The sequence below is a fragment of the Anabrus simplex genome, chromosome 2 (assembly GCF_040414725.1).
Source record: "Anabrus simplex isolate iqAnaSimp1 chromosome 2, ASM4041472v1, whole genome shotgun sequence".
NCBI lineage: Eukaryota > Metazoa > Arthropoda > Insecta > Orthoptera > Tettigoniidae > Anabrus > Anabrus simplex.
In genome coordinates this window covers 659003776-659023787 of record NC_090266.1, presented here as the reverse complement: position 1 = coordinate 659023787, position 20012 = coordinate 659003776, and the positions used below count along the sequence as shown (strand labels likewise).

The 20012-nt window shown below is 40.2% G+C and overlaps 1 protein-coding gene across 10 annotated transcripts in view; it reads right to left on the bottom strand.

Moving 5' to 3' along the window:
* por (Protein-serine O-palmitoleoyltransferase por) overlaps positions 1-20012 on the bottom strand; it is a 194088-nt gene that overhangs the window by 49260 nt on the left and 124816 nt on the right. The gene's annotated exons all lie outside the window — the stretch shown is intronic.

Sequence of the window (20012 nt, the reverse complement as noted above, 5' to 3'; positions counted from 1 at the left end):
AAAAATTAACATTTTGCAGGTTTGAACTGGCACAACATAATTATGGTTACTTCACTGGAATAATCGCTTCTCTGTCATAACTACCTGGACTAGGTACAAGTAATCGGTTGCTTTTTATATTGCACCAAACACCGACAGGTCTGATGATAACAATAGGATAGGAAAGTACTATAAGTGGGAAGGATCGACAATGCCTTATATTTATTTTTAACAATTTGCTTTACATCGCACCGACACAGATAGGTCTTATGGTGACGATGGGATAGAAAAGGTCTAGGAGTGGGAAGGAAGCGGCCGCGGCCTTAATTAAGGTACAGCTCCAGCATTTGCCTGGTGTTAAAATGGGAAACCACGGAAAATCATCTTCAGGGCTGTCGACAGTGGGGTTTGAAACCACCATCTCCTGGATGCAATTTCACAGATGAAAATGGGAAATCATGGAAAACCATGTTCAGGGCTGCAGAAAGTGGGGCTTGAAGGCACTTTCTCCTGCATACATCATAACTGCATGAAACAAACCACGTAATCAATTTGTTTTTCTTCTTCTGGTTTGCTAGAGGATTTTTTGTTTTTGTTTTTGCAAGTTGCTTTACGTCGCACCGAACAGATAGGTCTTATGGCGACAATGGGATAGGAAAGGGCTAGGAGTGGGAAGGAAGCAGCCATGGCATTAATTAAAGTATATCCACAGCATTTTCCTGGTGTGAAAATGGGAAACCACGGAAACCCATCTTCAGGGCTGCCGACAGTGGGGTTTGAATGCACTATCTCCCAAATACTGGATACTGACCGCACTTAAAGCTAGATGATTAATGGCACACTAATACATTGCAGGTTTTCAATAAGGCAAGAATGGGAAGTATGTAGCTGTGGACTTAATTAAGGTACAGCCCCAGCATTTGACTAATGTGAGAATACAAAACCACGGAAAACAGTCTCAAGACTGCCAACTGTGAGATTTCTTTTTGATGATGATGATGATGATGATTGTTGTTTAACATCGAGGTCATCGGCCCCCAATGGTACAAAATGAGATGAAATGGAATGACAAATTAAAAGTCTAAAATTCTCCACTGACCAGAATTCAAAGCGTGAGAACGAAGAATGAATGGATGGACATGAATTTAAAACAATCAGTGGATGCGACCCGCAATGCCTTACATTCACAGAAACTGACGTAAAAGAATAGGATTACTGACCAAGGGACTGCTGCTATAGCATAACACTGAAATGATGATGCTTGCAGTCTAAAGGGGGTCCAAAATCCAAGTTATCGGCCCTTCATAACGGTACTGATCATTAGGAAAGTAGAACCATGGTATTTGTCATGTTGCGGTACTAATCAAAAGTAGCAGAGACTCGCGGTATTCCACACATTATGGTACTACTCACAGGTTATGAAATTCGACATATAATACAGACCTATGTTTTTCTCACCTTGCGGCGCCATTTACATGCAACGCAAACCTATGGTGTTCATCACATAAGAGTACTAACCACAGGGACCTTCCCCTATCCTGTGGTGTTCCTCATATAGTGGGTACTAATATAGGCAAGGCAGAACCATGGTAGCTATCATCCCATGGTCCTGCTCATATGGTGGTACTAATCACAGGTACTGCAAAAGCCGACCGCACGGTGCTCCTGTGTGCTACTAATCACAAACCTATTTGGTACCTAATATAGTGGTACTACGCGCAAGTAAAAGCGACCCATGAAGTTGTGGTACTAATCACAAGTAGTTTCATGGTTCCAAGACAATCATCCCTTGGTCGCCCCTTTTAGTCGCCTCTTACGACAGGCAGGGGATACCGTGGGTGTATTCTTCGACGGCGTCCACCACCCACAGGGGGTTGTGTGTTTGGTCAGTGTGAGGTATTTTATTTCCCTCAAGTTCGCCGGCAAGCCGGTTAGGACCCCCCTATCCGCCACCTGGGACGCGCCACGTGGGAGTATCACCTCTCCCCCTGCTACGCCAGCGTAGCAGGTTCGTGGATTTCTTTTTGGAATTTGCTTTATGTCGCACTGACACAGATAGGTCTTATGGCGACGATGGGCGACGATGGGATAGGAAAGGCCTAGGAGTGGGAAGGAAGAAACAGTGACCTTAATTAAGGTAAGCCCCAGCATTTGCCTGGTATGAAAATGTGAAACCATGGAAAACCATCTTCAGGGCTGCCGACAGTCGGGTTCAAACCCACTATCTCCTGAATGCAAGCTGATAGCTACGTGACCCAATCCACGCGGCCACTTGTTCAGTAATTGTGAGATTGAAACCCACCTCTCCCAAATGCAAGTTCACGACTAGGCAACCCCAGCTGAACGGCCAACTAACTCTGATTGTTAAATATGGTTCATGTTCTCCGAACATCCAGTTCTGAGTGATGCCATGCTTCAGAAAAACACTAACACTAATCAACCTCAAGTAAAGAAATCTGTATAATTTGCATCTTTGTGTATTGCCACTTTTGCATAGTTTTATTAATTTGGTACAATTTAGTTGTCTAGTACAGGTGAAACTCTCTTCTGCGGACATCTTTGGTTTTGAGGGGGGAAATGTCCATTACGAGAGGTGTCCGCTAAAACAAGGTTGTAAAAATTAATTTAACATTTTTTTTGCTTTACGTCGCACCAAAACAGATAGGTCTTATGGTGACGATGGGATAGGAAAGGCTTGAGAGGGAAGGAAGAGGCTGTGGCCTTAATTAAGGTACAACCCCAGCATTTGCCTGGTGTGAAAATGGGAAACCACGGAAAACCATCTTCAGGGCTGCTGACAGTGGGGTTCGAAACAATTTAACATTATAACGGCAAAGAACATCCACCTTAAATATAAGCATACATCTTTATTTTGATTATTCTAAAGAATTTCTAACTAAATAATTTCCTCGGGGACATTACAAGTGATTTTACAGCCTTTACATTCATTACAGCTTTGGGAAATAATCATTCAGCTATGTGTACAAATTTAGCACATTTTTCTTCACTGCTATATTCTCGAAAAGGGATGAACGACCCTGTGTGATGCACAAGTTCTTTATTCAATTAACCTCAACTTTCAGATTACTTGTGATTTCTCATGTTTTTTCTGGTAGTATTAGTCCACTCAATCAGTTTCTTTGCTTGAACACATTTGAACCACTTGTATACCATAATGTTCACTTCTGCAAAAACTGACTCCCTCTTTCTTTTCATTACTTGATTCATATTTTCTTCCCACTCACTTAAAATGTCATATTTATACTGCACAATTGTGTTGTCCCACAGTTTAATATTTCAGGGAGCTTTTCTCACTGAAAGTTCTTTCGCACTAAGTTTTTTCTTGTCTCAAGATCCAAACACATTCGTCCCTCCTACTCATGTTTACTAAGTGATTGAAATGCTAGCAATCAGCACATGAAAGTCCCTTTCTTGTCATGTTTAACAGAACTACCTGACTTTGACCTCATCAGCCACAATCTGACTTACGAATAGAACGATGCAAGTTAGGTTGCAAAATCCCTTAGTAATTTGTGAGTAAACAGTCACTGACAGCATTCTCGGGCAACTAGAATTCTTAGAATGCACACTAATCAGAACACAAGATGACTTTAACGAAAGGTTTGGAAAGAGCCCTGTACAGAACAATTAACTTCACAGATATTTCAGCATTCATACATTTCACCTCTCTTTTCTTTGGACTTGAAATCGTTCAAACATTCAAAAGGAATTTGCATGTGTTTGCAGAATGATATTAAGAGAAAGAATGACATAGCCTTGTGTAAAGAAAGTGTCCTGGAATGCGTAAAATGTCTGCTGAAGATAAGTGGACGAGCCTGATGGCGATGTCTGCTGTCCGGAATTCAAGGTGTCCACTTAAATGAGGCTTACTTAATTAACATGTGTTTTATGTAAGATAAAATTGGTTCCGTGGAAAAATGGCTGTATAGGTAGGTGTCCATTAGAGCTGGTTCAACTGTATAAAAAATAAACTTTCTTGATAAGATTTTATACTACTATAATTTTCATAAAATTTAGCATCTCTCTTAGAACAACCAACCATCATTTAGCTCAACTCTATTATGGATTTTTGTTGTATGGATCATCAGTTCATAGACTGATTTGATGCAGCTCTCTATGCCATGCCATGCCATCCCATCCCATGGTAACCTTTTTATTTCTAAGTAACTACGACATCCTACATCTACTCTAATCTGTTTGTCATATTTATGCCTTGGTCTACCTCAACATTCTTACGCCTACACTTCCCCCCGATGATGAGGATCATGACAATTGTTGTTTAAAGGGGAATAACAGCTCGGTCATTGGCCCCTAACGGTACGGGATGGAAAGAAACGACATGATAATTAAAATTTTAAAATATATCCACTGACTAGAATTTAAGCAAATGATGATGAAAAATGATTGTGAAATTAAAATAATCAGTTGATCTAACTTGCAATGCCTTATTTGCTGATAAAATTATAGAAAATATAGATTACAATGGAATAAGGTATTGCCTTGAAGTACAGAGATGTATATCATTCAAGTTAGAAGTAAAAAGCACATTAAAATACACAAACACGAACTAAAATAGAGTCAATGAGATAAAAGCGTAGTTAATAAAAATACACCAATAGCAAATACACTTCTACACACGATAAAAAAGGCCACTATCACCATAAAACAGATGACTATGTCTGCTGACTGCTCGCCATCTCATAGGATGAGGCAATGGCACTCTGGAGTTTTAGACTACGATGCCTATCGGCCAGGTTCACGCACTCCGTAAGGATGTGTACCACGGTTAGATGACCACTGCAAATACAAACTGGGTGCGTTCACCCTTCAGTAGGTAGGAGTGCGTGCTATGCCGTGACCGATCCAAAGACAACTTTATACCACTGCTTCTCTCTGAGAAGCCCAAAGCGAAGTCTTCCATACCTTCATAGTTCCTTTTATCTCTCTCAGCTTATTTGGGAGAGGGGTGGCCTGCCAATTTTTTTATTTGCTTAGTGAATTGTTTTTGTTGAAATTTAACATCTGAAAAGAAAAAGAAAAGAAAAAGAAAGGTAAGGTTAAGAAAAGAAATAAAACTGCCAATTTGGAAGTTTCAAATCAATATTTCAATTTTTGTATATCCACCCATTCATGCCAGCACCTTCTTTCACTTCTGCTCTCCATAATATTTTCGTAACAAACGGTATTGTCAGTGCTGCTGGTTCAGCAGTAATACCACCGCTATATGTAGACGGTTTTTCGCTGCTTTATAGCTCGCAAAATATGGCCAAGCGACAATTACAGCAAGCGATTAGGAGAGCGGAACATTGGACCTTAGAACATGGTTTTCAACCGCAATGACCTCTGTTGTACACTTTAGCCGGAAGCGCATAAAACCCTATTTGGGCTTACGGCCCAAACTTTACAGAGGCTAAGCCTATACTACGGAGATGACTAGATGGAGAAAAATATTTAAGTTACAGAAATTACAGGATAGAAGAGATTACAAAATCATAGTCACCTCACAATCAAGTTGAGAGGGAACACAAGAGGGTACATCACTCTCTATTCCCTGATTTCGGTTAAGTTCTTTTGGTTTGTTTGAAATTTACATTTTAGAAAATGAAGTTACATTACTAAAGACTGAAAACCTTCCACTCGAGCTAGCTTTGAAAGACTATCAGATTTTTTCATTAATTTTTTTATTTTTATTTATTCACGAAGCACAAGATACAGCCACACTGAGCAAATTTCACTTGCACTGTCAACAGACTATTTAACAAATGTAAATGTTCATAAGAAAATATAACAAACATAACAAAATATAACAAGATCAGGTACACATCCTACTAATAACTGTCCAAATCGAAAACCATGAGAATGTCCATGTTCATAGCCAAGTCGTCGTGGGTCAAGATGGCGGTATAATCCTTTCACATCAACTTATCTTTAAGATACTATTTACACACCTCTCTAATACACTTTTATTTGATGCTATATCAAGCTCTTGTCTCCTATTAATATTGTTAAAGAGTGTTGGGAAGCGGATTAGGAAAGATCGTTGAAGTATTGAGTGCTGAGAGTGGGGAATGTGGAGAAGGTCTTTGGTTCTGGTGGAGCGGGAAGTAACGTGGAGAGAGAAGAGTGAGACAAGATGTTCCGAGCGGTAGTGTCCATTTAAGATCCCGTGGAGGAAACTCAGGTCAGCTACCTGTCGCCTGATGTGCAGCGGTGACACATTAATTGCCATTAATACCTGCTGCGTAGACAGATTTCTGAGCTTGGGGTTTCTGTTTCTTACAGTTGCAGCAAAGAAGGACACTGCTCTGTCTAACTGCTTAGTACTGGAGGGGGCGGCTGTTGTCCAAATCGGAGAGCAGTAGTTTAAGAGAGGTTGAATGATCGTGAGGAAGAAGTGATGAAGAGCAGTAGGGTCAGAAATTTCTGTGAAGCGATAGAGAATGCCTAGTAATTTCATAGCCTTGGTTGTATATGTTTCTACATGGGTCTTAAATTGTAACTTTGTATCGAATATTACACCTAGGTCACGCTGTTGCGTAACCACGGTGATGGGCTTGTCGAGTAGGTAATATGATGTCAGTAGAGGAGATTTACATAGTGTTATGGTCATGTGGCTGCATTTTTGTGGATTGGGTATAAGTTTCCAAGTACAGCACCAGTTCGAGAGGGCATTAAGTGAGGACTGTAGCAGAGCTGCATCTGCTGGATTCCTGATCTCCCTAAATATCTTGCAGTCATCAGCAAAGAGTAGGGTATTCGCTGTTTCGTTGAGTTCGGACGGCAGGTCGTCCATAAACAAAGAAAACAACAAGGGGCCAAGAGTACTGCCTTGTGGGACACCGGAGGTGATTGGTAACCATGAGGATGAAGTGCCTGATATTACCACTCTCTGCCAACAGTTATGTAGGAAGCCAGCAAGAAGGGTCAGAAGATTGCCATGTATATTAAATCGTTCGGAGAGTTTATGGAGGAACAGAGTATGGTCTACAGAATCGAAAGCTTTTGAAATGTCTACGTAGCAGATATCCAGCTGTGATTTATCTGCAATGGCATGTGATGCAAAGCTATGCAGAGTGGCCAGGTTTGTTAGACAAGAGCCACCTGGTAGAAAACCATGCTGCTTGGTTGAGATATACGGCAAAGTGAATGCGAGGAGACGCTGGTGTATAATTTTTTCAAAGATAAAGGATAGTGTGGGGAGAATAGAGATTGGTCGGTAAGATGAAACATTAAATTTGTTGCCTGATTTGAGAAGTGGAACAATATTTGCCTGTTTCCAGGTAATAGGAAAATAGCCCGCGGCAAAACATCTGTTAAATAATTTAGAGAGAGGGACGCAAAGAGTGCTGGCAGTATTTTTTAGGAAAAGAGGACCTATAGTGTCGGCACCGGTAGCTTTGTTGGTACGAAGAGTTTGAAGGAGGTTATGAACTTCACTTGGTGTGGTAGTTATGCTTGACAGGGTTCTGTTTGAAGCTGTACCAACGGGCGGGAGCGGATGGTTTTGTAAGGGAGGGGAGAAGTTGGAGAAGAAATACCTGTTGAACAGTTCATTGCGATCGGCGCCATCTGCTGTTGCATCGTTGTAGTTCACGCTGACAGGAATCCGCTCCGTCCTTCTCCGTGTGTTGATGGGACTCCAGTAGCGCTTGGGACTGCTGCAGATGTTTTCAGTGACAGTGTCTACGTGTGTTTTGTAGTCTCTTCTGACCATAAACCTTGCGTGGCGGCGGATTTTAACGAAGGTATTGTGAGTGTGTGGGTTAGGGAAGTCTTTCCACAGGTGCCAAGCTCTCTTCTTGTGATATCCAGTGTTGATGTTTGTTAGTAGTATCCCGTTGTGCAGGTGCGAAGTCTTTAATTGCAGCTTGCAGCCAGTCATACAGCAGGTCAAGAGCCGATTCGATATCAGCTATTTCGAGCAAACTCCAGGGAAGGCATTCCAGGGCATGACACATTGCAGGCCAGTCGGCACGGCGCCAGATGTAGGTGGGCGGTAGGATGTCCTGCTGTGAGGCTTTGAGGAGGGGTGGGGGAGGAGGAATGTAGCATCGAGGGACTGGTGGTCGCACAGGAAAAGGTTTCTGCCTGGGGTTATTGTTTTAAGTTCTAATGAGGAGAGTATGAAGTCCAGGGTGTTGGGTCCACGGGTTGGGTACATATTAAACTGTTTCAGTCCGAGGCCATTAATAAAACTGTCTATAAAGTATGTGTCACAGTTGTTAGCTGACTGTCCAGTAGTTGGAGAAGACCACTTTATAGACAGGTTAAAGTCGCCCATTAAAATTACTTCACCATGAGGGAGCGCTGCAATGACTGAGTCCAGGCACTGTTCAAGGTCACAGAATGGGCTGTTTGGTGGTCTGTGGTAACATCCCAGAAGTACAGGACGTCGAGGAAAGAGTAGCTCCACCCACACTAACTCACAGTTCCGTTCGAGATCTGTCCTTCGTTTACATGGTAACGCACTGTTTACTGCTAGCATCACTCCACCACCTAGAGTAGCGCGATCACGACGGAATATGCTGTAATTAGCACTGAGTGGTAGTTCACTGTCACTAGCCCAAGAGAGCCATGTTTCAGTAAGTCCAATCATGTCAACTTCTCTTAAGTCTGGCAGGGATAGTTCACAATCAGACAACTTATTGTTTAGGCTTTGCACATTCTGACAATAGATGTTTATGTCTGTTTTCATTTCACAAGTGGTGGGACCGGGGTTTAAGTGGACATCTCCAGCCAGTAGTAGGAGGCAAAGCAAGCTCCTAATCGCTGAGCGACCAGGCCTAGGCTTGTTCGGCTCCGAGCTAGTTGGGAGGCGCCTATAAGTCTGGAAAATGGCGCATCCAGTCAGAGAGAACGCCAGAATGTAGTAGTTTCTCTCTGCTAGTAGCCATGCAAAAGGAGAACTCACTTTTTCACTTGCACACACCGATTCCTTAACTCGAATAGACCCGTGCAGAGAACCGTAAAGCGCAACAACTCTGATTATTACCACACAAACAACACAAATTGCAGCAGCACTAAGATTGCGCGTGTCTCCTCTAGCCGCCATCTTGAGCTAATCTGCCATTACCTTGAGCTGGTGGACCTCCCGAACATGGATGAGGCGCCCCCACCTCCCTTACAAACAAGCACTAGATGTAGAATGGAGCAAACACAAAGACAACTTGGTCTGAAAAGTGCCAGCTTTTATAGTAGACGGGAAAGTTGCAGAAAACTCTGGGCTAAGGCCCAACACACCCCCAATTCTTATTGGATAATCAAATAAATACCAGAAAATTTTGATTGGCCAAAAAATATATGTTCAAAATTTTCCATTGGCCAACATCTTAAGTTGGCAGGAAGAGACAGAAGTGTTGTAAACTTTAGCATACCGAAAATAAAGTATAAACAATTCAGTTTAGGAAACAACATACAAAATTACTCTAGAATTTTAATAGTTCATCTCCACACCAGAGGGCACAATGTAAGTTTATAGTAGTGACATCTGTTGAGAAATATTCACACTATCTCCAAAATGAGTTTCAACTATCCTGATCTAGAGGGCCTTCTACAAGGCGCAGTTTTTAAATGTATGGGGTGGGTTTACCACTGGTACAGACCTCCACCCCCAAAAGTCCTTCCTCAGGTGATACAGTTTAGAAAATTTACTTTTTAGAAAAAATTTGAAGTTGAAGTTTGTAATCAGATATTTTCTTGATGAAGGTTCATTTGTAAGAATTTATGCTGTAAATAAGACGTGAATTCTTCCTGAAGCTGTAGAAGTCCAGGAGTTACAGTTCAAGTTTGATCGCAAGATCGGTCGTCACTGCCGATACTAGGGTGGGGTCCCCCGGACCCCCCAAGAACCCTCAGATACACCTCCCCCGCTACGTTGCGAGGGATAGCCATGGTGATGGTTGCCACAGACCCGATATTGAGACATGCTCCAAGACGAAGTAGGCGGTTGTTTTACTGCACTTCAGCCCTTGCCGGTAAGGATCGTGCTCAAGTACGCTGTCATGAAGGAGACTGGGCCAGAGTGGGGTGGGCACTTACTCCACACCAGCATTATTCGCCAGATGTTGTGATTCGGCCGCAGATGACAAGGCAATGAAACTGTAATTTACTGGGCGACAGTGGTGTTCCTAGGGAGAGAGCGAGTTTGTTTATATTTAAGCAGCAGGTTCATATGAGGCAGGCGGCATCAAGGATGAGTGTGTGGAATGCAAGCTCGGTTTTGGAGGTGGGGGAAAGGCAATGGCAGCCGGGCAACAGAAGAAAAGTAAACCTTATTACAGGAGAAGGTTTGTACACAGGTGGAACAATAAAAGGTAATACACTAGATGAACTGTATAATAGTGGGGCAGAAGGCCCCACTTTTCAATTTACAATTTACCTAATTAATTTTAAGATTCTGAGCTGTTAAGGAAAGAAATATAACTACTTCCTCACTGCCATAACTTAGTGGCCTATGCTGCAGAGCAAGAGAGTTCATACAGGTTTTATTTGAGACAGGTGCACTCTAAAAATTCTTTCAATTGCTGAATTGCTCACCAAAGTGTGACCGGTGTTAAGAAATCCAAAATAATGCATGGCCCATGAAATCTGGGGGCAAGCTTGCCTGCAGGTACAAAATTCTTAACCATGACCTGATCTCCGAACTTTAAATTGGTGGGGCTCCGACCACGATCATCTCTCTCCTTAACTTTCTAATGAGAGGCCTTAAGGTTACTTTTAGCCTTCCTCCAGAGGTCCCTGATATTATCGGGATCTATTGTCTCTGGCAATATCTCATTGATGGTCCAAAGATTACACAACGGCGTGTTGGGAACAAACTTAAACATGAGAGAGGCAGGAGTGAACTTGTGGGACTCGTGAACAGCCAAATTTAAAGCAAAAGATAACCAATGTAAGGAAGTATCCCACCTAGAGTGATCTTCATGATGAAAAGCTATCAAAGCAGATTGAAGATTTCGACTGACACGCTCAGCCAGCGATGGTTGAGGATAATAAGTAGAAGTAGTGACATGTGATTTGGATAAATCAAAACAGAAATTTCGGAATAAATTAGATGTAAATGGCTTAGCGTTATCGGAAACTATATATTGACAAGGACCAAAAGAAGCAAAGATAGTATTAAGGCAAGAAACGGTAGACTGAGTGGTAGCCAATTTAGTCAGAAATAATCATGAAAATCTAGTGAAGTCATCTAGACATACAAGGATGAATTTATTCCCGTTCACCTTAGATTGAGAGAAGGGTCCAACGTAGTCTATGTACAAACGCTCCACAGGGCGAGAGGCTTGATGTGATGACAATAGCCCTAGCTTAGTAGACAAGCTGGGCTTGCTAAGTAAGCAAGATTTACATGCTTTAATCATTTCTGCCATCTATATTCTTCCAGATAAACATTTCTCTGATTTTCTCTCTGGTTTTGAAGATGCCTAAGTGCCCCACTAATGGGGTCTCATGATAGTACTTGAAGATCTTGGGCACAAGAACTGCTGGAACAACTACTTTCATCTTCTGATTGTGCCTTGAAGGGCAGCACAGAACCCCATTACTCAGCACATAAAGGACAACATGTTTCCCAGGTGCCAGCACTGGATCTTCCTGCTGATATTTCTGGATATCACAAAACAACATACGGGCATCAGTCAAAATGGCATTAACGCAAGAAGGTTCGAAAATGCAATGAGAAGAACTGCCCTCCTGTTCACTGGACTCAATATCACCATAAACATGCAGCTTAACCTATCTGCGACTACATTTTCTGATCCTCTAATGTGTCGCACATCAAACTGAAAAGCTGAAATTCTGACAGCCCAACGGGCGATACATCCAGTACGACGAGGTCTAGCTAAAACCCAACCTAAAGCTTGATTGTCAGTTTCTAACTCGAATTTGACATGCTCCAGATAAAGGCGGAACTTCTCTACAGCAAACAGAACTGCGAGCTCTTCTAACTCACAGATGGAGTACTTGGCTTCTTGAGCTGATAAGGTCCTAGACGCATAGGCAATAGACCGCCTTCCGAGTTCAGTTTCTTGAAGAAGAACAGCAGCAGCAGCAGATGAAGAGGCATCGGTTTGAACTACGAATTTCTCCGAGAAATCTGGAATGGCTGACAGTGGGGCGTTACAAAGAGCTAACTTGGGATTTTCAAACGCAGCTTGCTGTAATGGCCCCCATTCGAACATGACACCTTTCCTAAGAAATAGGTTTAGGGGTGCTGCCCTATTAGCAAAGTTAGGAATAAATTTCCTGAAGAAATTCACCATGCCTATGAACCTAGTGATTCCTTTGACGTCGCACTGACACAGATAGGTCTTATGGCGACGATGGGATAGGAAAGGCCTAGGAGTTGGAAAGAAGCGGCCATCTTCACGGCTGCCGACAGTGGGATTCGGACCCATTACCTCCCGGATGCACGCTCACAGCAGCGCGCCTCTAACCGCACGGCAACTCGCCCAGTCTCTCCCTTCTTTATCCCCATTCTCCTCCTCTCCCTATCTACTCCTTTGTTTACATTGTCTGCTTCCTACAACATGTCAGTGCTTGTTCCCTATCCACTCCTTTGTTTCCAAGGCCTGCCTGCTTCCTCCAGCACGTCAGTGTTCGTTCTACAGCAGACATTAAATATACTGTACATTTCACTATAGAGGTGAGTCTCATAAATAATTTTTCTCCTTGTTAATTTCCTTTCAGTATGTTTATTCATTCCTAATTCTGGGTATCATTTCCTGGTTTACTTCCTTGCCTGAGGTCCTAACTCAACTTAAAGGCATCATATTATGGCAAGAAGATCACAACCATAATCTTTGTTATTATATGTATTTTAATGTTATAATTATTCCTGAAACATTGTCTTTGTCTTGTATACGTAAGTTTTAGTTATCACATGATTTGTTTCATTCTTTTTTGGCTGAAGATGGCCACTAAGTGGCTGAAACTAGTCCCAAGACTGATCTAATATTCTTTACTCCTTTGTTGGAAATCTCTCAGAACAAATCGTGCTGCTTTCCTTTGAAGTTTTCTAGTTCTTTTATTAAGTAGTTCTTGTGAGGGTCCCATAAACTGGAGCCATACCCCAACTGCGGTCTTACCAGAGACTTATACACTCTCTCCTCTACATCCTTACTACAGCCCCTATATACTCTCATAATCATGTGAAGTGTTCTGTAACTTTTCTTTTAACTGCCTCGTTTATACAATTATTCATTTTCATTCATTCATTTAGTTAGCTTCCATAGACTGTACAATTACATATTTTGAAATATGCCAACAGTATAAGAGTTGTCGAGTGATGTCCTAATAGTAACAATAATATATGCACAATAATGAACATTTTGAAAAAGAAGAAAAACAAGAAAAACAGAAACACCAAATACCTCAATGTTAGGACAGCACATCTTAGTTTTTAAAAATAGTAAATAATATTAATAACCAATATTTACAAGACAAAATAAAAATAAAAATCTATTGGTGTGGTGTTAATAATATGTACATAATCAATGTGACATTAATATATTTTTAAGGCTATATACTAGATATTAAGAACGTTTACAAGTTCATGTATTCTTCTGGACTATAGAAGCAGCTACTCAGCAGAATTTTTTTTAAAGCTGTGGTAAATGAACGTTTTTTTTTGCTAATGGCTTTATGTCGCACTGACACAGATAGGTCTTACGGTGACGATGGGACAGGAAAGGTCTAGGACTGGGAAAAAAGTGGCCGTGGCCTTCCCACCCCAAGGTTTGCAACATTTTAGTAACACTACTTCTTTGCTGGAAATCTCTCAGAACAAATCGTGCTGCTTTCCTTTGAATTTTTCTAGTTCTTGTATAAAGTAGTCCTTATGAGGGTCCCATAAACTGGAGCCATACCCCAACTGCAGTCTTACCAGAGACTTATACACTCTCTCCTGGTGTGAAAATGTGAAACTGACAGGGCTGCCGACGGTGGGGTGTGAACCCACAGTAAATGAACTGACGGAACTTATATCTTTAATCTTATTTGAAAGCTTACTATACAATCTGATTCCAGCAGAGTCTACATGTCTCAAGGCAATGGTTTTACTCTTGTGCTCAATAAAAATATTATTTCTTGTTCGTGTCTGGTAATTGTGATTGTCAAAATTCTTTCTGAAGTGATCAATTTTTTTTTTCACAGAATGCACTGCATGATGTATATGCTTGGTACTGGGAGTATCCTTAGTCTCTTCAATAATGGTCTGCAATGATCTAACCTGTTATGTCTTGATATAATTCTGATAGCTTGTTTCTGTATTCAAAAAATAACATCAAGATTTGATTTGTAGCAGCCCGAAAGACCAATAGTATAAGTGATGACTGAATGGAAATATCCAAAATATGCTATTCTAACATATTCTTCACTACAACTATTAGACAAAATCCTTAAGGCAAAACAAACAGAACTCAGAGACTTCCCTACTTTTTTAATATGACAATCCCATCTTAATTTCATCTATATGGACACCTAAACATTTTGTGGTCAACGTATTTTCAATTGCATTTGCATTTGATATAAGGTTGTGTTTTTCTGCAGTTTTATCATGGTAGTTAGATGCCTTGAATTCCATGTATTGGGTCTTTTTTTAAGTTCAATGTTAATTTGTTTTTCCTGAACCATGATTCTAACCTAGACAGGACTGTATTTTCTGCAGTTTCTATAGACATACGGTCAGGATTATTAATAATTATGTTTGTATCATCAGCATACAGAACTGCAGTTTCTACTTGATTATTGTGAGAAAGATCATTCACATAGATCAAGAAAAGAACAGGCCCCAAAATGCTACCCTGCAGAATACCTAAGTCTATGCTTTTTTTTACCTGAGTGTGATATGTCTCATTATTCCCTTTACTGTTACAATGTGTAATTTCAACAAACTGGGATTGTTTATCCAGTCGTTAACAATTGCTCTAACTCCAGTCTGATATGATTTGTACAACAATATTTCATGATCAACAGTATCAAATGCCTTTGAAAGGTCACAGTGTCATCATTCATTCACAAATGAAAATATTTTCAGAGAAATCCAACTGCTTCAGCAAGGAAAAGCAGCAGGAAGTGATCAAATTACTGGGGAGATATTAAAGACAATGGGGTGGTACATAGTGCCTTATTTAAAATTTCTCTTTGACTATGTCATAAATAATAGTATAATACCAAAGGAATGGAAGGAATCTATTAATAATACCAATTTATAAAGGAAAGGGTGATAAAAGGAAACCAGAGAACTACAGACCAATCAGCCTGACCAGTATAGTTTGTAAAATACTGGAGAGTTTAATATCAAAGTACATCAGAGGGATATGTGATGATAAAAATTGGTTCATGAGGAGCCAGTATGGATTTAGAAAGAAATTTTCTTGTGAGGCACAACTGGTGGGATTTCAGCAGGACATATCAGATCAGTTGGATTCAGGAGGTCAGTTAGACTGCATAGCCATAGATCTTTCCAAAGCCTTTGATAGAGTGGAACATGGAATATTATTAAAGAAATTGGAGGGAATAGGATTGGACGTAAGGGTTACACGTTGGATAAAAACATTTTTAAATTCAAGGGTTCAGAAAGTCAAAGTAGGAAATAATGTATCGCTGGAAGAGAAAGTTTGGAAGGGAATTGCACAGGGTAGTATAATCGGTCCGTTACTTTTCTTAATATACGCACATGATTTAGGGAACGATATAACATCAAAAATAAGATTGTATGCAGATGACATAATTGTTTATAGGGAAACAAACAACATTGAGGACTGTTCAGAATTACAAAGGGACCTTGAAAGTATCCAACAATGGGTTGAAGAAAATAATATGAAGGTTAATGGAGGCAAATCAACTGTTACAACTTTTACAAACAGGAGCTTAAAAACTGAATTTGAATATACTTTGGATGAGGTAGTTATCCCAAAAGATGACAAGTGCAAATACTTAGGTGTGAGATTTAAAAGTAATTTGCACTGAAAGGGTCATGTTGATGACATTGTTGGGAAAGCATACAGATCGTTACATGTCATTATGAGGCTACTTAAAGGATGCAACAAGGAATTAAAAGAAATAAGTTACTTGAGTATGGTTCGTCCATTATTGGAATATGCATACAGTGCTTGGGATCCTCACCAAGAATACCTAATAAAAGAAATAGATAGTGTGTAGAGGAAAGCAGCAAGACTTGTAACAGGGGATTTCAGGAGAAAGAGTAGTGTATCAGAAATGTTAAAGAAACTTGGGTGGGAAACTAAGTAAGAGAAGGGAGAAAACTAGACTTATAGGATTATATAGAGCCTATACAGGAGGTCCCTGAGGATTGGCAAAAAGGAATAATCATCCCAATTTTCAAGAAAGGTGATTAGAAAGTTTTGAAGAACTACAGGGGAATTACTGTAATATCCCATGTTGCTAAGATAATGGAAAGGATACTGGAAAGTAGAATAAGGTTGAGGGTTGAGAAGCAGATACAGGAAAATCAGTTTGGTTTCAGAAGTGGAAGATCAACAATAGAGCCCATTTTCATTATGAGACAACTAATGGAAAAGCATTGGGAGTACGGGAATGATATGGTGATGACATTCATTGATATTGAAAAGGCATATGACAGTGTCCCTTGGACGAAAGTTTGGGACAGTCTGGTGCAAAAAGGAATTGGACAGGGATTAATAAAAATGATCATGGCATTGTATAAGGAATGTTGTAGTTGCATGCAAACACAAGTTGGCAGGACAAGTTGGTTCAAAATAACTAGTGGGCTGAGACAGGGAAGTGTTCTATCACCAATCCTGTTTACAATAGTAATGGATGACATCATGAGAACAGCAAAAGCAGCATATGGAGGAAGAGAAATGAACATGATGTTATTTGCAGATGATATTGTGATTTGGGGAGAAGACGACACGAAGGTTCAAGAACAGTTGAATGTGGTGAATGGGAAGATTGAAGAATGTGGATTGAAAATAAGTGTAGAAAAGAGTAAAACTCTTGTTATGACGAGAGGGGAGAAAGAAGGGAAAGGTCAGATTAGACTTGCAGACAAGCCCCTGGAAGTAGTGGAAACGTTTAAATACCTGGGGAGTGAATTAATGGAGAATGCTCGACTGGATGTTGAGATTAGTAAAAGGATTCAAGCTGGAAGTTGTTTCTATCATAGTGTAAGAAATATGTTATGGGACAAAGATGTGCCAATGGAAGCAAAGGATACTATGTACAAGATGTATTACGTACCCATAACAACTTAAGGAGCAGAAACTTGGACAATGACAAAGAAGGATGAGAGTCGAATACAGGCAGCCGAAATGAAATTCTTGAGGAGTATGATACAGAAGAGTAGACGAGACAAAATAAGGAATGAGAAAATCCGGGAAGAAATTGGAGTGGAAAAAATGAATGATAGAATAGAGAAGAGCCGACTAAGATGGTTTGGGCACATAAAGCGAATGAGCGACGAAAGAATGCCAAAAAAGGTGATGGAAATGCAAATCCAAGGAAGGAGAGGCCGTGGACGACCACGATTGAGATGGAAGGATACCATCCAACGCAGCATTATAGAAAGAAACCTGGACTGGGACACAGTGTTGGAGGAGGAGTGGTGGAAAGACCGAAGAAAGTGGAGAGGAACCATATTTGCCCCTACCCGGCTACAGCTGGATAAAGGGAAATGATGATGATGATGATGATGATGATGACAAGAGAAGAAGCATGGGGAGATATCCGTGAGAGGCTTCAGTTGGAAAATAATTATATCGGCAGGACTGACCACAAATATAAAATTAGGAGGAATTTTAGCAGGAACAGTTTACCAGGGGTAGTGTTTGATCCTTTTCCAAAATCTGTACAGATATTCACAAAGAGAATAAACAGCAACAGAGAAAATAAATGAAGTGTTAGAGGGCATTCGACCAGTGCAAGTTATTGTAAATTTAAAAAATGTGTGTGAATAAATTAATTCCATCCCCTGGTATAAAGAGTTTGGACAGCCAAAGTAGGGGACTGCCTGTTGGGGTGAAGTACAGTGGGGACTTCGAGGGCTCTGGGACCGCTACGGTAGCTGTGAAGGCCCTTCAGGAACTCTGAAAAGTGGTGGTCTGGTTAAGACGCAGCAGGTCGTTATGCTACTTAGGTTCCAGAATGGGTAAAAAAAAAAAAAAAAAAAAAAAAAAAAAAAAAAAAAAAAAAAATGGAATGTTGTATAGTATCATTTGAAGTAATTCCACATACTGTATATCAGTTGACTATATTTGTAAGTAGTACAGGAGATATTATAAGTAGAATTTTGTAAACAATATAAATTTATTAAGGATGAGCTGTGTGTTTAATATAAAAAATTGTTAGCGTAAAATGTATAATATTGTATTATAGGAAAATTTTCTTCTCTTGTTAATTTAATATTTAGTGCTTGACAAGAATGTATTTTAGTGTACCATTTGCCACCGAGGTAGACACCTCATTTGCAAATAAAGAGATTTTGATTTGATTTGATTTGATTCTCCCTTCATTACATTCCATATGGTTCGTGATTTATTGCACGACTTTTTAACTTTCTTGTTATTGTGCATTATCTTAGCCGCCCTAAGAACTCTTCGATAAACTGATTTGTAGTTTTTAACATACTTACAAAAAACCCGGTCACAACTCTGCTGTGCTAATCTACTTAGTAACTTACATTTTTGACTTTAAATCCATATACCCTTCATGATCTATGGCTTTTTTTGAAGATTCATTAATTACAAGTTTTTTTGGAAAATGTAATTCAAATTGCATTTAAAAAATGCTTAATTAAGTTCTATACTTTTGGTCAATGCTATGACCAAATGTTATTGGAGCCCAGGTCTGAAGTTTAAGATTTTCAATGAAACTGCCACATGCAGCAGCAGAGGCCTGCTTCATTTTGGTTGAATGCTTGTTAGCATTCTCAATTTCTAGTTGTAAAATTTGAGCATGATGATCTGATAATCCAAAATTTATATTGGACGCTTGCATTTTAGAACAATGGAAATTAATACAAATGTTGTCTATCGTTGTAGATGAGTGGCAGTTACCCGGGTGGGTGTAAAAATGAAGTGTTTTAGATTACAGCCTTGAAGAACATGCAGTAGTTGTGATGTTGACGAAAGGTTTTCTTCAGCAAAATCTATGTTAAAATCACCACAAAGTATTACTTCTGCGCTGCTATTCCTACCAAAAATGTTATGAAGGGCTTGATCTAATTTTCCCAGGAAAATCTCCACATCAGCATCCGGTGAACGGTACATGGTTAACAGAATTACCATTCAACCATACGGAAGCTTAAATTCCACTGAAGTTAGTTCAAATTCTAATTCAGAATTATGCACTTCAAGATCCTTCCTACCGGGCAAGTTGGCCGTGTGGTCAGGGGCACGCGGCTGTAAGCTTCCATCCAGAGATAGTGGGTTCGAATCCCGCTGTCGGCAGCCCTGAAGATGGCTTTCCGTGGTTTCCCATTTTCACATCAGGCAAACGCTGGGGCTGTACCTTAATTAAGGCCACGGCCGCTTCCTTCCAACTAGGCCTTTCCTATCCCATCCTCGCCATAAGACCTCTCTGCATCGGTGCGATGTAAAGCAACTAGCAAAAAAGATCCCTCCTTTCTTTACATTCAATTCCTGACTTAGCAAAAATACAAACTCCCCCATGCTCTTTATTAACCCGACTGTAATCACTTGCCAGATAATAACGTTCAATATTAATGAGTTCAAGTTCATCATTATTACACCAATGTTCGTCCAAACAGATAAACATAACATCCTGTATTGAATTTAAAATCACTTGTAAATCTAAGATTTTATTTTTAAGATATTGAATGTTCTGATGAAATATTTAGAACTGCCTATTCCCACCCTCCAAGTCATTACCAGTATTTAATTCTGGACCCACATTCTGGATTGAAATGTTAATGGGTCCAGAATCTAACACATGTTTCCTGGACTAGGTAGTTCCAGGACAGTCTTTTCCTGATCTATACATGTAAAGATGTTACTTATTAACTTGCT